This window comes from Salmo salar, chromosome 21 (assembly GCF_965601325.2).
Source record: "Salmo salar chromosome 21, fSalSal1, whole genome shotgun sequence".
Lineage (NCBI taxonomy): Eukaryota > Metazoa > Chordata > Actinopteri > Salmoniformes > Salmonidae > Salmo > Salmo salar.
Genome location: NC_138311.1, coordinates 13,617,303 through 13,634,285, shown reverse-complemented (window position 1 = coordinate 13,634,285; position 16,983 = coordinate 13,617,303).

The window sequence follows — 16,983 nt, the reverse complement described above, 5'->3', positions numbered from 1 at the left end:
TCGTCATTTGAACTTGGAAAAACATAAGTTTAGAAAGCAAATGGCTATAGCCGAAAAGCTAAGACAAGGAAAATAGCTATCAAAAAAAATAGCTGTCTCTAGCTATCAAAATTCTCAACTCCCAATTGAGCGAACAGTAGCCATAGGCCATATCCCCCAATTTTTTGGGGGACAATAATTTCCTCCTCCAGGCTAGATGGACGTCATATTGTACAATTTGTGTCTCCCCTTATCGTAGGGCCTAAATTAGATGGTCGCATTCAAGACAGGGTTGTTTTTACTGTTTATCAGTGTCAGAGTAGGCTTCAAATTTGTGTCAGATTAAAAAAGATGTTGCATTTGTCTCCAGTCATATGAAGTGTTGCAGAATTGCATGACATTTGTTTATAAAAGGCCACATTTTCCTGTGAAAAGAAAGGAGAAGAAACATCTGATTAGGTCTACTCTATGTCACTACGCTCTCAGCCATGCATTGTTCAGAACTGTTTGTTTTGCTAACACTAATTGCTGAGGCGCCACTACAGCCTGGCCGTAACCGGGAGCCCCATAGGACAGCACACAATTGGCCCAGCGTTGTCTGGGCGAGGGGAGGGTTTGGCCGGTGGGGCTTTTCTTGGCTGATCGTGCTCTAGCGACTCCTTGTGACAGGGCCGGGCTCCTGCAAGCTGACTCACATCGTCAGTCGAGTGGTGTTTCCTCCGACACATTGGTGCGGCTGACATCCAGGTTAAGCGGGCAGTGTGATAAGGCAGCTAGGTGGGTCATGTTTCAGAGGACTCATGACTCTACCTTCGCCTCTCCTGTGCCCATTGAGTTGCAGAGATGAGCCAAGGAACCTAATTTGGGGAGAAAACAGGGTAGAAAATATGCTAGTGGTCACACCATGCTCAAAGGGATATTCAATGTCTGCATTGTTTATTTTGACCCATCTACCAATACTGTAGATTCTTTGCAAAGTATTGGAAAACCTTCCTGGTGTTTGTGGTTGAATCTGTGTTTGAAATACACTGCTCAACTAAAGGACCTTACAGATAATTATATGTGTGTGGTACAGAGATGAGGTAGTCATAAAAAAATTATAGTAAACACTATTATTGCACACAGAGTGAGTCCATGGAACTTATTATGTAACTTGTTTAGGACATTTTTATTCCTGAACTTATTTAGGCTTGCCATAACACAGAGGTTGAATCCTTATACTTATCAAGACATTTCAGCTTTTCATTTTGTATTAATTTGCAAACATTTCGTAAACATAATTCCATTGACATTATGGGGTATTGTGTGTAGGCCAGTGTCCAAAAATCTAAATTCAATCCATTTTAAATTCAGGTTGTAACACAACACAATGTGAAAAAAGTCAGGGGGGGGGTGTGAATATTTTCTGAAGGCACTCACTGTATTAGCCTAAATAATGACTATGAAATATACTCGTCACATTAGGAATAGTAGCCCATCTTACATTAGTCTGTAAATGCAATGACAGTTGCTTGCAATCCTTTAATATAAAAGGTGCAATTTTATGGTGAAAAAAATAGCTTCCCCAAACGTGAAACTCATGCGCTGTCTATGGATGTCGGCATTTGAAGTCGGCCTTGTTGTGACTTGATAGCGTGTATTATGCATCTATTTCACGTTGCACTTTGTTCCCCCCTCCCCCACAACCCACTTTGCCGTATCCTAGTTTTAGCTGAACTGACACCTCTTTGCTTGAAGTACATAGCCTACTGTACAACACCAAACAGACAGTGGCTAACCAATAGTGTGGCAAAACTTTATCAGTTCTGCTGTTGAAATGTATACATATAGCACAAGTTATTAGAGCTCCTATCAATAACGATTTGTTTGAGAGGGATTTGCGACCCATTATCACCATCTGTTTTCAGGTTTATCAATATTATCAAACATGATTGATACAGATCATCTATTCTGAAGTCATAAATTAGTTCTCATGTGTATTCTGGACAAATCTGAGAGAGTACAGAAATGGTTTCGTGTGAAGTGGTAATTAATACATGTCTCAAACCCTCCTGTAGGCTATGAGATTTCCCCATTGGACACATTATTAATAGGGAGCGTTCATCACTCAAGCCAATCTATTTATTCTGCACTGTCTCCCATTCCTGTCAATTTATGGCACCTCAATGAATCCACCTGACCAGACAGACCAGCTCAGCCTTTCCCAGGGCAGCCTTTCTGCAGCGCCAGCACTGGCTGTTGGACATTTAACATTGAATTTACATTATTTATGAGGGTACCTTTGAAACGATTTTCATTATTTTCCAAATTTCCATAAGATACTCTTGCAGGCCACTTGCAACATTGTGGATACACACACTTGATATGGGGAATACAGGAATAGGTACAGTGTCATCACTGATTGATGTTTACTTCACCAATGTTGCAACTCATATTGCAGTTAAATAGCTTTAAAACTATTTAGAACACTTTAAGCACTCTGGTTTCCTTGGTTACTTTTTTTCATCCAATCACAAAGCATAGTGCCTCTCGCTTTCCTCCACCTCTCAGCCTATAAAATGGCAGATTCAGTTAGAAGGCTTGGAGAGACCCAATCAAAATAGCCTTGGGTAACACGACAACAAGCAAAATAAGGAAGGAAGTAAATGAAGTTTGTTTGTGCCCGAGTATGATAACTCAAAGTCACCCCCGGTGCCCAACTCAGATGCCATCTTACTTATATGAAAATCGTGTTGTTTTTCCAAAGCCAAATTAAGGGTGTCTGCAGCTTTGTCTGTTAACACCCCAGATCTCTTTAGTCAGAAAGCAAACAACACACCACTGCTGTAGCTCCAAATAATCAGTAGCCTAATCAAACTGAAGGGAACAACAAACTGCCTTTCAGAGTTAAAGAAAAACAAAGAGACAACACAGCCCTCCACAGATGGGCTGCAAAACCTTGGTTCTAAAAATGATGAAGGCATATTAGTAAAACTGCCTCTGGGGGATCTGGATAGACAATCATTGCTCATAGAACTAGAACAGTATAATCCAAGATATTTGCTATTCAACAATTTCCATTGAAACATATTTCCTGATTCTCCAAAAGGCAACTGCTGTTTATCCTATGAAAAATAATACCCTTGATCATCAATTTTCTTTTCTGGCCTTTCTGTCAATTCCTCTCTGAAGTAGTGATACATCGGATTACTCAACAATAACCTTGACAGTCATTTCTATGTCCTTGCCAAAGTCATTATATTGTAATGACTCTTCAGCAGAGCAGTAAACTGGTTTTTGTTAAGCATTTCAGCATCTAAATGTGAAATATGGTGATTCTTACCAAGGACCCCATTAGAGAGAAGGATCTATAACTTTTACATGGTCTTAAAGCTTTGGCTGTGCTGTGAACCTTTTCCCCATTTCAACATGACATTTAACTTATAAAGGCCATGAATCCAAGCCATGCCCTTGACTGTACAGAGCTCCATAGCCTAGGTGAAATATTAGGGTTTGTCTATAAATAATGGTGCCAATGGGATCAACATATCAAAATGGTTTGAAACAAAAATAAAAAGGTTGTGAATATGCAAATTGGCCCATACTCCACATATACAACATAGGCCCAGGACTATACATTCTTTAAGCAGGGTTCATACAGACATTGGCAAGTCAAATTCAAAGGCTTTCAGGGACTTTTTTTTTTTTCGTGGCCTATGTGGCCGACGCAGTCACACATAATATACTATGAACAGTGGTAGCATTAATCTTACCATAGCTGTTTTTATAATGAAAACGTGACCAAAAAACAGGATCCTTTTTTAATGGAAGGATTTGTATGGATAGCCAAGTTGAAGCCAAATTCGAGGTTGTCTGCTCATAATAACCGTACGTCGTTTTACCTCAACAATCCTCGGATAACCTTTTGAAGAACATTTTTGAACTACCCCCCTTCCCTATTATTATTAATAATAATCATCATAATAATAATATGCATAACAATATCACAATATTTTAGTTCTCAGTGTTTATTATGATTTTAGTGGCAAAGCAGAGTAAAAATATGTAAATATGAGGTAAACAGGGGCGGTAGATAGCCTAGTGGTTAGAGCGTTGGGCCAATAACCTGAAAGGTTGCTGGATCGAATCCCCGAGCTGACAAGGTAAAAATCTGTCGTTTTGCCCCTGAACAAGGCAGTTAACCCACTGTTCCCCGGTAGGCTGTCATTGTAAATAGGAATTTGCTCTTAACTGACTTGCCTAGTTAAATAAAGGTTAAATAAAAAAAATCTAAAAACTCCCAGCAGAGACCTAAGTCCAATGGGTATATCATCTGGCGTGTTGATGTTAATGTGTTGATGTTCTCCTTATGCGTAGCCAGAATGATTTTGCAGTACATGGTGATCGAACAGGTTTCCTGTTAAATTCATCAGAGGCGTATGGAGGGTGAAGTCTGTGAATCCACATTTCTTTTATTATACAGATGATTAAAAAAACATGCACATGACAGTTTTCATGCCTTGGTTTTTGCGGTGAATGTGAAAACACTTTTTGATAATGGTTTTCATAGACATACCTTGTCCATAATATAGAGGCCTATGGGAGGAGGATGGTACATGTGATCTGCATAACATAAAAATACCAATTGACATACCTATGTATGTTTCTTCGTCTGTATACCTGCAGACATAGACACAAAAGTGAGCAGTTCAGTCATCTGCAACCAATACAGCTAGCCTTCAACATATTCTTATAGCCTACATATTCTTACCTCTTTGTTTATTGATATCCATTGAAGTGTGTCTATTTTCTGATTCCGAAAGATTTGAACAAATGGAAAGATAGTTGGTATCATCAAAAAATGTAGCTCATATAAGGTACAAACATTACCTTAAATTGAGGAGATCTTTACATTTTTCAGTTAAGTGCGCGCACCTGCTGTCCTTTGAAATTCAAATCCAAATGTTTCAGTTGGGCAGTTAGGTTCCTGCAAGCAGCAGCGGATTTAGGTATGGGCGACATGGGCAGCTGCCGGGGGCGGCATCTTGCCCGGGGCGGCACGGGGCGCCCGCACAATTTTTGGGGGAATGGTGACATTTGTGCGATCAGATTTCTATCGCTCATCTGCACATCATGTCAATGATATCATGTCACCGTGTGGGACTGTGGATCAATTAACCTTGTCGGAGTGGGCGCCCTGATTCTAGTTTGTGAGCTAGGCAGGCTACTACCTGGGAAGGTCTCCCACTCAGAAGTACGAGATGGGGAGGGGGGCGGGGGTAGGTTGACCTCAGGTCTCCCCACTGGAAGCCCGAGGGAGCAGGGGAATCGATCAAATAGCACACATCTAACTTTGTACAGTACTAATGCGATTAGTAAAATCAGTCACACTACGAAATGCTACCAAATAAACCACAATTCATTCATAATACTGTGAATATATAGTTTCATAGACATATTGTTGCATTTTTTTCTGGTTTGTGCGAAATCGTTAAGAATAACATATAACCAGTCTGCACACCACCCAGGTGAATTGGTTTAGTCTTGACTCTTGGTTGACAGTGTTGGGGGATGGGTAATGTATTGATGCTCGAGTGCCAAATCAACACAAATGGATAAGAAAAGGTCCAAGCCATCAGGGGCCCAGTTTAGAAAAAAGAGGAAAGAAGAAGAGGAGAAACGCGTAAAAGACAAAGATATGCAGCTATGTCATCTCTTTATGAGTATACAATTATGCAAGTAATGAAATAGGTTAGTATAACACTTATGTTTGTTAGCCTGTGTTGCCATGTTGCTTGCTATGCTATTACACATACAGTAGGGCGATAACATTCAGTTTTCTACCCAACTAGCTTACATAACATTGGGTATAATTTCACACAGTTTCATCATGACAATGTGTGTAGCCTGCAGCAAAACGATTACAACCTAACTAGCACATTGATTTGGTTAACTTTCATTGAAGTGACATCATAAATGTTTTCTGATTGTAGTGACTAGGTCCTGAGTAAAGGGAATTTCCAATGCTGTAGGCTAACTTAAAAGACATCTACATTATGCTTATATTTGATATCTTTGTGGTATATTGAGTATTTTGGGGTGTCCTATGCCTAGAATTAGCCAAGGAGGTTGTATGGTTCATTTGGTTCCTATTCTGAAAGTTTGATCAATTGTGCATAATGACATGTATATGTAATTGTGCAACAGATGTATTTAGGGTGTCAAACTCATATACTGTATTTCAATGCAAATTCAGGGGCACTTCTGAAATATTTTGGAGCACCCTCTGGCACTGGCCAGGATGAGGAGCCATCCACCTCCTCAGCCACACAGGCCTCTTCAGAAATGATCTCGGAGCCTCAGGATGAGGAGCCATCCACCTCCTCAGCCACACAGGCCTCTTCAGAAATGATCTCAGAGCCTCAGGATGAGCAGCCATCCACCTCCTCAGTCACACAGGTGTATTCACAAATGATGTCTGAGCCTGAGGATGAAGAACCATTTGCTACCACTTCTCCCCAGCAGGATTCTTCAGGTGTGCATGTGTGTGTGTGTGTGTGTGTGTGTGGGTGCATGCACATGTGTTTATGTGTGCAACCCTGCATAACATAAACAAAATAAATAAATGTCCCTTTGCAAAGTTTTAAGTTTCCATTTTGTAGCTAACAATGATGATTTTATTATTACTGGGTATGTATGTGGGATGTTCCACCACTACAAATGCTGTGAATAACGTGTGTAAACTAATGCCCATGTGCTCTCCATTAAAAATGCCTGTACTGTAGCAGCATCCCCACCAAATCCTGCTGCTGAGGATGAGCCACTGTCTACAGACACTGTCTACAGACCCTGCTGACTGGCCTTCAGTTCTGACTGATTCGGACACAACTAGTTTGCAGAGGACCAAGTCAGGTACCACCTAACTTTGTTTTCCCAAGGAATGAGAGTGATGGAAGAAGTTGCCACCACCAGTATTTCAGGAAGACGTCTTCACTGGCGTAAGGAAGAAGACACCAAAATATTCTGGACTTGGATTGTTGAAGCCTTGCATGCATTATCACAACAGCTGTTCTTCACTTGGCTGTCATTCGGAAAATTCCTTCCTGAATCAGATTATGTTGTGTGAAAATATCAAGGCGTAATTAAACAGCTCGACACAAAATGTGCATCCAATAATTATTATGCATAATTATTGAAGAACCTCGTTAATGACAGTATCGATTTAGGTTTTAAGTATCAAGGAAAGGTGAATCTTTCAGTTAGAAGCATTACATTTTTCAATCGCATTTATTATTTTGGATAAGTGTGCCCATGAAAACTGCTTTCACCACACAATATGCGGAGACATAAAATGTTACGTAGTTACACTGCATTTCTGAGATCTCTATACAAAAAAACTGTCCGACAGCTTGATCCAGGATTCCTACAGGGTTCAAGTTCAATGTCTATTTTAGCTGATTAATGCTTAATATATAATATAACAACAACTTACACTGCCATAAATGCAAGGACAGAAAATTCATGTTTTATGTCACATGATTTTGGAAAATGCTCTATTAAACTGGACAGGGCAGGGCAGCCATGGCCATTGGGCTTTACTCAGCTTTGTATTCTTCATACTATAAAATATAAATAATGCAACGGAATTATAAGAAAATCTTGTCTGCTAAATGAACTAGAGTAGCCCACAGCCATTTTCAGGACAACAGAGTATGCTATTATTTTCTTCTGTAATTGATGACATTTTCTTCTGTTCTTTGGTCTGACGAGTCCAGAAGTTTACATACACTAAGTTGACTGTGCCTTTAAACAGCTTGGAAAATTCCAGAAAATGATGTCATGGCTTTAGAAGCTTCTGATAGGCTAATTGACATCATTTGAGTCAATTGGAGGTGTACCTGGGGATGTATTTCAAGGCCTACCTTCAAACTCAGTACCTCTTTGCTTGACATCATGGGAAAATCAAAAGAAATCAGCCAGGACCTCAAAATAAAAATTGTAGACCTCCACAAGTCTGGTTCATCCTTGGGAGCAATTTTCAAACACCTGAAGTTACCATGTTCATCTGCACAAACAATAGTACGCAAGTATAAACACCATGGGACCATGCAGCCATCATACTGCTCAGGAAGGAAACGCGTTCTGTCTCCTAGAGATGAACGTACTTTGGTGCGAAAAAGTGCAAATCGACGTTGTGAAGATGCTGGAGGAAACAGGTACAAAAGTATCTACATCCACAGTAAAATGAGTCCTATGTCGACATAACCTGAAAGGCCGCTCAGCAAGGAAGAAGCCACTGCTCCAAAACTGCCATAAAAAAGCCAGACTACGGTTTGCAACTGCACATGGGGACAAAGATCGGACTTTTTGGAGAAATGTCCTCTGGTCTGATGAAACAAAAATAGAACTGTTTGGCCATAATGACCATTGTTATATTTGGATGAAAAAGGGGGAGGCTTGCAAGCTGAAGAACACCATCCCAACCGTGAAGCACAGGGGTGGCAGCATCATGTTGTGGGGGTGCTTTGCTGCAGGAGGGACTGGTGTACTTCACAAAATAGATGGCATCATGAGGGAGGAAAATTATGTGGATATATTGAAGCAACATCTCAAGACATCAGTCAGGAAGTTAAAGCTTGGTCGCAAATGGGTCTTCCAAATGGACAATGACCCCAAGCATACTTCCAAAGTTGTGGCAAAATGGCTTAAGAACAACAAAGTCAAGGTATTGGAGTGGCCATCACAAAGCCCTGACCTCAATCCTATAGAACATTTGTGGGCAGAACTGAAAAAGCGTGTGCGAGCAAGGAGGCCTACAAACGTGACTCAGTTACACCAGCTCTGTCAGGAGGAATGGGCCAAAATTCACCCAACTTATTGTGGGAAGCTTGTGGAAGGCTACCCGAAACGTTTGACCCAAGTTAAACAATTTAAAGGCAATGCTACCAAATACTAATTGAGTGTATGTAAACTTCTGACCCACTGGGAATGTAATGAAAGAAATAAAAGCTGAAATAAATCACTCTACTATTATTCTGACATTTCACATTCTTAAAATAAAGTGGTGATCCTAACTGACCTAAAACAGGGAATTTTTACTAGGATTAAATGTCAGGTATTGTGAAAAACTGAGTTTAAATGTATTTGGCTAAGGTGTATGTAAACTTCCGACTTCAACTGTATATGAAACATGAATCAGAGTATATCAATCTCTAGCAGATTTTTTATGAAAATAAGAAGCATAATTGTTTGTTCAAAATAAGTGGATGCTTTGGCAATTTTGGCATGTAAAATCTTGGTGGGACAAACTCCCCCCAAATAATTTTGATGCATGCCAGCAAAGCCACCACACCACACAACACAACACTTAACAATACATTAATTGCACTATAATGGTGACAAACGGTGACCACAAACTGTTAGGGCCTACATAAAGCTGTCCCAATAGAAGAGCTTTCTTGGAGTGAATCCTTACCACTGCTACACCTGGCTATCAGCGGAGCCTTGTCTGGCTGCAAAACAGTTCATAGTCAGGACAGACATAGTCAATATAACTATTTGTTCAGCACTTTTGAAATATACAGCGACAAAATTCAGAACATGGGCCGTTGTTACAAGTCAGAAGCGTAGGTTAAATAAAGGGGAAATATAAGCAGAAAATGAAAGCTCTTACAATATTCAATGATTACATTTCTCTGAAACAGGTCTTAAGCTACATGTGCACCACCAAGTCAGAACAATAGGCTAAGTTATGAGGGAGAAAGGGACCAAATTATTAGGGTGAGGCACATGGGCTACTAACAGCTTACTACATAACATACACTTATGTATACTGTAGCTAAGAAAGTAATACTATCTCCCTGGCATATTCCATCATTTATGCAGCAGCATACAAGACATTTTTGGACTCAACTTGTTGTGCTGTGATCACTTGAACAGGAAGATGGTGCGCCGGTCCTTGTGGCAAATTTTGTCATCAAACTTTGTCATCAAAGTCTGGCATTCTCTGGATTTATGGTGGAAACTCAGAAAAAAACAAGGTCAAATCATGAAATCAGTGATCTTCAGGTTGGAGCTCTAGAAAGAGGCCCGAGTTCCGAGTTGGAATTCCAAATTGGATGACCGTTCAAAAGTTTTTTTGTTTTTTTTGCCAGTTTCCAGTTGTTTTGAACGTGGCAGAAGTCATGCTGGATTGACAGCATGGCCAATGTAGTCAACCTTTTGTGCCCATGGTGTTGAATGTTAATCCTTTTAAGCTTGGAAAAGAGACCCTTAACCCAGACTTGGACCACACATCCACTCCACTGAATAGCAGGCTAGTGATTGCTTTGCAATGCTTGCAGTTAGCCACTGATTCCTTCCAAACCACTCATTGTTGAATTTGCGATTTCCAACTTTTTCCGTAATGTTTATGTCTGATGAGCACCGATACGTTTTATCTATAATTTCTCTTCACATGGCAAGGCTTGAAAAGGATTTTACCAGTAGATTGTCGACGTGATTCATGAAGACGACTGTTTGTCTAGCTTGCTAGCTAAGATTTTGAAGGTATGATGTTGACATGATCAGTCCAATCAAAGCTGCGGTAGACATAAAGTGATTTGATGTAATTTTATCTGTGGCCAATGACCTTTACCATTCTTGGAAGGGCACTTCAAATCAAATTCACGACTGTCTTGGTGTGTTTGGACCATGATAATTTATTAGTGATGTGGACACCAAAGAACTTTAAACTCTCGACCCGCTCCACTGCAGCCCCGTCGATGTTAATGGGGGCCTGTTCGGCCCTCCTTTTCCTGTAGTCCACAATCAGCTCCTTTGTGTTGCTCACATTGATGGAGAGGTTGTTGTCCTGGCACCACACTGCCAGGTCTCTGACCTCTTCCCTATAGGCTCTCTCATCATTGTCGGTGATCAGGCCTACCACTGTTGTGTAGTCAGCAAACTTAATGATGGTGTTGGAGTTGTGCTTGGCAGCGCAGTCATGGGTGAACTAGGAGTACAGGAGGGACTAAAAACGCACCCCTGAGGGGCCCCAGTGTTGAGGATCAGCGTGGCAGATATGTTGTTGCCTACCCTTACCACTTCTAATTTAACTCTATGGCAGCACCCAAGGGGCTTGAATTGTTTCTAGCTCTCCCCGTAGATTTTGCTGTGACATAGTGTCCCCATAAGTGACAGAATACTGAGCCAATCAAGGCGCAACTAAAGAACATTACCAACCCCTACTCTCCATGTTTTCTGCTGGCTGCCCCACCACTACAGAAAGCACTGAGCTAGGCTGAAACTCCTGCATTTTAGAGCTGCCTTACTCAAGAAAGCAAAAAACAAACCATGTTTGTATGCGGCTTTATTAACTCAATTACATTGTTTGCAAACTGTTGAGACACGTATTAATGTCAAAATAACATGCAAAACAGGCAACAAAAAAACAGGTGGGGCTCTGAGTGGATGACTAATACGGCAAACACAGCAAAATATGCAGATGTTTGATAAAATAATTGCGCATTTATCAATGGGAATGTGTGGCTGCATTCTCCAGACAAACACCTTAAAATAATGCCCCCATTCCTGGTCACACAGTGAAATAATCAGTCTCCCCTTCTGCGGAATTAGCAGAACGATTCATTCCCACTGGTGCCTAGATTGGAGTTAATGTATTTAATGAATTGCATCCAGTTCTGAAAATGGGCTGCATGACCCCAAAAATCTATTCTAATATTTGACAAATCCAATACACTTAGCCAAGAGATTATTTGAAATGTTCAAATCAACAACAAAAAAACAACCAGGGCTCTGTATGGGGTTTGTCTGAAAACATTCCTGTGTTCTAGACTAAAGTATAGGGATGGCTTGGTCTTGGATTGGATCTGGGGGTATGTTATTGTCACATCAGCAGCAGGCCCGGGGCAGTCTCTCTGATCATTTCTTGAGCCCCATCACAGGGGCCATCCACCCCTGCTTCCCGCATCCTGAGAGTAAATGCCTCTCAATATACGTGCATTCGCAGCTGACACAATCTCAGCAGCAGCGCTTACAAGAGGGGAAGAGCTAAGACAAGACAATCGACTTGGGGAGCAGAAGGTGGCCTTTTGTGAAGAGAGAGATATGGATGGGTGTCATTGTCTTCAGACCGCATTTATTATTTCTACATAACCTTGTGCTGCAGGGGCCTGGTGAAATACAAATACGAACATATTCAGCGGGCAGAGCCGAGAGAGACGAGCCATTGGATTTACAGTGCCATAGACTATCATGTAACATTCTGCCTGTATCATGAATCACCGCTGGAACATGCAGAGGATAAATGCTATATCTTATTTTGAGATGTAGCAATCTTTTCCCCGTTGTTCAAAGGGAAACTAGTGTTTAACAATAAAGTAAGTTGATGGTGCTTTAAAAGTGGCAATCAGAAGGTGCAACAATAACAAAGCCTGTCCTCGCCCCTGTTTCGATAAAAAGCTGAGGGATGGGGCTGGAGAAATGTAAGCACTCAAATTCATTAGACAGTGGATTGACCATCCATGATATCAAAATGATAGTTTTAACCATGTTAAGGCGATGTAATGTTGGTTTACATTTGCTTTGGTAGCCCTATACACTCGTACCCGTATACTGTACGGGTTGAAAATGGCAGATTAGGAGACTGATAAGTGCTGTACAGTAACATGCTATACATGGCGGCTTCACATCACTATATGGGTTTTGACTGACAGTCGTTCTGAACTTGAGCACCGCGCACGACAGGAAGTTGTCCCCATCCCTCCCAGTAATTGGGCAACTTTTGCAAATGTTTTGTCATCTGAGTGAGGGAAATGCTGTAAATTACGAGGACTATGTATTTTGAAAGATGAGACGTTGAGTATTATAATAAACACTGCTTTGATGTCATACAAGCAAGCCAAAGACCCGTGCACTTCACATTTCCATATCATAAAACTCATGTAATATATAGTGTCACTGTTTGATACCTATGTTTGATCTTCAGTTACAGGGTTGTACTGAACAGAATGAGCCTGTTGTACTGTGAAGAAAATTGGACGAGGACCATCTGAATGCACTCATGACTCCATTCCACACACAGCAAAAATACAATCTGCTTCTCTGAATTGCCTTGTGAAAGGCTAACACTAAGAATATATTTTATAATTTAGCTAGTCATGTTGGTAATAGAACAAGCTTTCAGATTATGACTGCCTGACCCAGATTGTGATTTATAATGCACTGTTTTTGGATTGCGTAAACAGTAATTGTGTAAAGGTGGGGATGCAGGGCTGTGTTCCAAACAAAACAACTACAAGTCTTCTTGCTCTAGTTCCTCAATGGCACAGCTAAGGAGAGCTCAAAAAAGCACCTTATAGTTGAAAACGTCTTTGATTCATAAAAGTTCATTGAAATTACTTAGGAACTGTGCACACTTTGGAGAGGTGTGTGGACACTTTTTTTGTCTTATGTTGCACCTAACCCACATTTTCGTATAATCTTACAGAATGTATCTCGTTAACAAATGCGGGGAAAAGTACGGTAAATGTAAAATGCACATAAAATCAACAGTAATGTTGGGATTCAGTCGTGTCAGATGAACTGTCCCCACCTTAGTCTAGTAATTTTCCCATAATCCCCAAACGGTTCCATTTTAATTGATACCATGGTTATGCATTTCATATTTCTTCCGTAAGAAACATTTCCATTTAGCCCTATCTATATAGGCCAATTCCCACGAGTGTAAGGGGTTAATCAATGAAGTAAAACCAAAACTATTTTGGGTTCTGATGGGGTGCGACAGTTCAACTAAACTCATGAGGCATTAATAAGTTATATTCTTCAAGAATAAATGGTAGATATCATTCATTTATTAGTCCAAAAATGGATGTAGCAACTATAGATTGCCTCTATAAACAACATATCAGAGCATAAATATAAAGTCCCTAATATAAATTACGGGAGATACGTAAATGGAAAAAAAAAAACATTAAAATGCCTCTCCTGTGAAGTAGTGACGTGCGACATACGCCTGCCTAGCTTCTTGAAATGGGTCACAAATGTAAATCAAACCTAGACGTCAGTCTGCGCCCAGTGGGATGTTAATCTGTCAGCCCTATCTCCTTTGACATCTCCCTCGCTCTCCCCTCCCCTTATAGTTGTTATGGGGGGTAGTGGATGTCTATAGGCTTTTCAGTGTTGTAGTATTGCATAATATTATACTCTGTGGAGTAAAAAGCTATTTCAAATGGAGAATCTCCACTACAAATGCTTTTTATTCCTGGGCTAGGCTTAATTTGTGTCTGGGGAAACTGTCCCTTAATGCATTTTGTAAGCTTATTTTAACTATGTTTGATGAGAACACACCATTGTACACTTTAACCATGATCTGACCTGTAATAAAACGACCTAAACAAAACATTTATAATAATTTATATTTTCGAAAATGAATCGCTTAGCACATGGTACAGCTAGTCGTTTTCTATGAAAATAACATTAAAAGAGAAAATATGGACAAATAGGAAAATAATTGTTGGCTATTAATCAAGTAAATGACTGCGTACGAGTTTCTCTTTAAAATCCTAGCTCCGTCCAGAGGGAACCGATGGCTGTTAATATTTAATACATACACGTGTTATGTCACAAATCAATCTGTCCATCCAATTAGTTCAAATGAATTCAAGCGGTGGTCAAGAACTGCTCCTTTTAATGCGAATTGCTGACTTCAGTACAGTGAAGATTTCTATGGGACTGTGGCTGGTCTTTTTTTCTATGGCGATAGAATAGACTGTTTTTCTTTGACTGTCCAATGCATGGCCTGCTGTGGAGCCGTTTCTCTCATCCTCACTTCAACTTGCAAAAAAAAAAAAAAAAACCATTTGAATGAAAGTCATTCTCAGGATTCTGCAGCCAGTGCGAGGGTAGAAGTATTAGCACTAAGAGGGCGTTTATTGCCAGGACTGCCTGGGTAAGCAGCCAGGCAGGGTGTTAAACAGATATTTCCACCACGCGTCAAGGCAAAGGAACAGCCAGCGGGTCATAAATATGCATGCACCCGGGGTGTTCATGGAAAGTAATAGGGCATCATCATCATCACAGAGATCACCCCGCTGTCACTCTGCCCCGCAGCCCCCATTACTGAACACTGATGACATGAGCCCTTGACATGCCCCTGTGGCCATGCGGGTGAAAGATGCCTGCCCCACCCTCAATGAGAGTAGGTGTACAGCTAACTATGTGTGCAAAAACAGAATGCTAAACACACGGTGTGTACCTTAGTAGCTACAAGCTAAGAGACCTGTGCGTTCCATGTCGTACTATTACATCTTTCAGGTAAAGCAGCAAACATGGACACATGCATACCATTTTTAAAGATGCAGACTATTCTGGTAACGTGCCAGTGCGTGTGATGAAAACGAGATGGACATGGTATTAGTATTACTTAACGATACTTCATATTACATTTCCATTCACTCCAGGAAGCTAGTGAGGTCTGTATTTGAACAAACACAGCGACACGGTGAAGCTAGTTTAGCCTCAGGTTGCAGAGGCGTTGTGTGTGTTATGGACGAACAGAACAGGGGGACTTGTCACAGTGGAGATGCTGTTGCTCCTTGTCTGAGAGGATTAACCTTTGCACGGAATTATCTCCACTACAAGTGTTCCGCAGCAAAGCGGACACCTGGGAGCAAACTGTTGCACTGAGGGCTTTTCCTCAGGGCACCACCCACCTTGTCTAATCTCCACGAAATGAGAGGCCTGTCTACTGCAGATCAAGGCAAGCCAACAGACTACACCAGCAGCAGCTGGGGGCTGGCTTGGTGTTTAGAGAAATAGACTTCACCACCAGGTAACAGCACCAGAACCTGCTCATCACATTCAGGACAGGAGGTAGCTGACTGGTTGTCAGGGCTCTGTGCACGCTCTATCCTTTGCTGAAAGGCTAAAAATGACAACCGAGCGTAGATTGTTTTAAGATACTTATTGAAGCAATGAAAAAAAGTAGCCTAATCAGTGCAATATTACCGAGTACTGACTTATTCTCACAATATATTTTTGTGTATATACGCATTGATTGCATTTGGATTACTGATAGTGCTATTTGGGGTGTTAATTGGAGTCTTTCTGACATTCTTGTTTCTAGCTTTTGATGTATCATTTGTGTACTTGTTTGACATTTTACTGCACTGTCAGGAGCTAGTAACAAGCATTTCATTGCACCAGCTTTAACATCTGCTAAACTGTGTACACGACTAATAAACTGACTAGATTTGAATTTGTAAATCAATGATGATTTGTAAACTAAAGTCCAATTATGTTTAAACTTCCTGTTTAATTCTAAAACAGTGTTTCAATAATCAAACTCCACAACCGATGTAATGAATTTGATGTCTGTGCTCCTTACACTCAGCTACAGTTTAGGCCCTATTAGTGAAGATTTATGGGTTCATAACTGTAATTGTTGAAGGGCAGCTGCTCCATTTCAAGATTCAACCCAGTATATCAGTGTGTTAACTGCATCACCTGCTGTTCGGCTTGGATCTCACGTCACGCCTTGGACGTTTCTGATAAATAACTCCCCCCCCCCCCACCCCCCTCTGCTCTATTCATGAGATTGCTTGATCTGGAGACAGCGGATGGGTCCAAAATGGCACCATATTACATTTATAGACCCATAGGTGCTCTGGTCAAAGGTAGTGCCCTATATAGGGAATAGGATGCCATTTGGGACGCATGCAGATTGTCTTTATTCATTTCTTTTCATTCATCACTTATGAAATGGAGACACCCCGCGTGGTGCCTCTAATTTGGACCGGGGTAATTAATTTGATTACTGGAGGCATTCTAATAAGAGGAGCAGGATATGGGAGTTCTCTCCTCGCTGTGTGCCGTCGTCCATCCGCATGCAGATGCGCATTATAAGAATACCTAATAAGATGTTGATGCAGGAGAGGGAACTACTGGGAACTCATCAGTGCTATAGTCTTTAGAGCGTCCTATGTGTCTTGCATTTCAAATCTAATCAGTCATGCCGGCGAATTT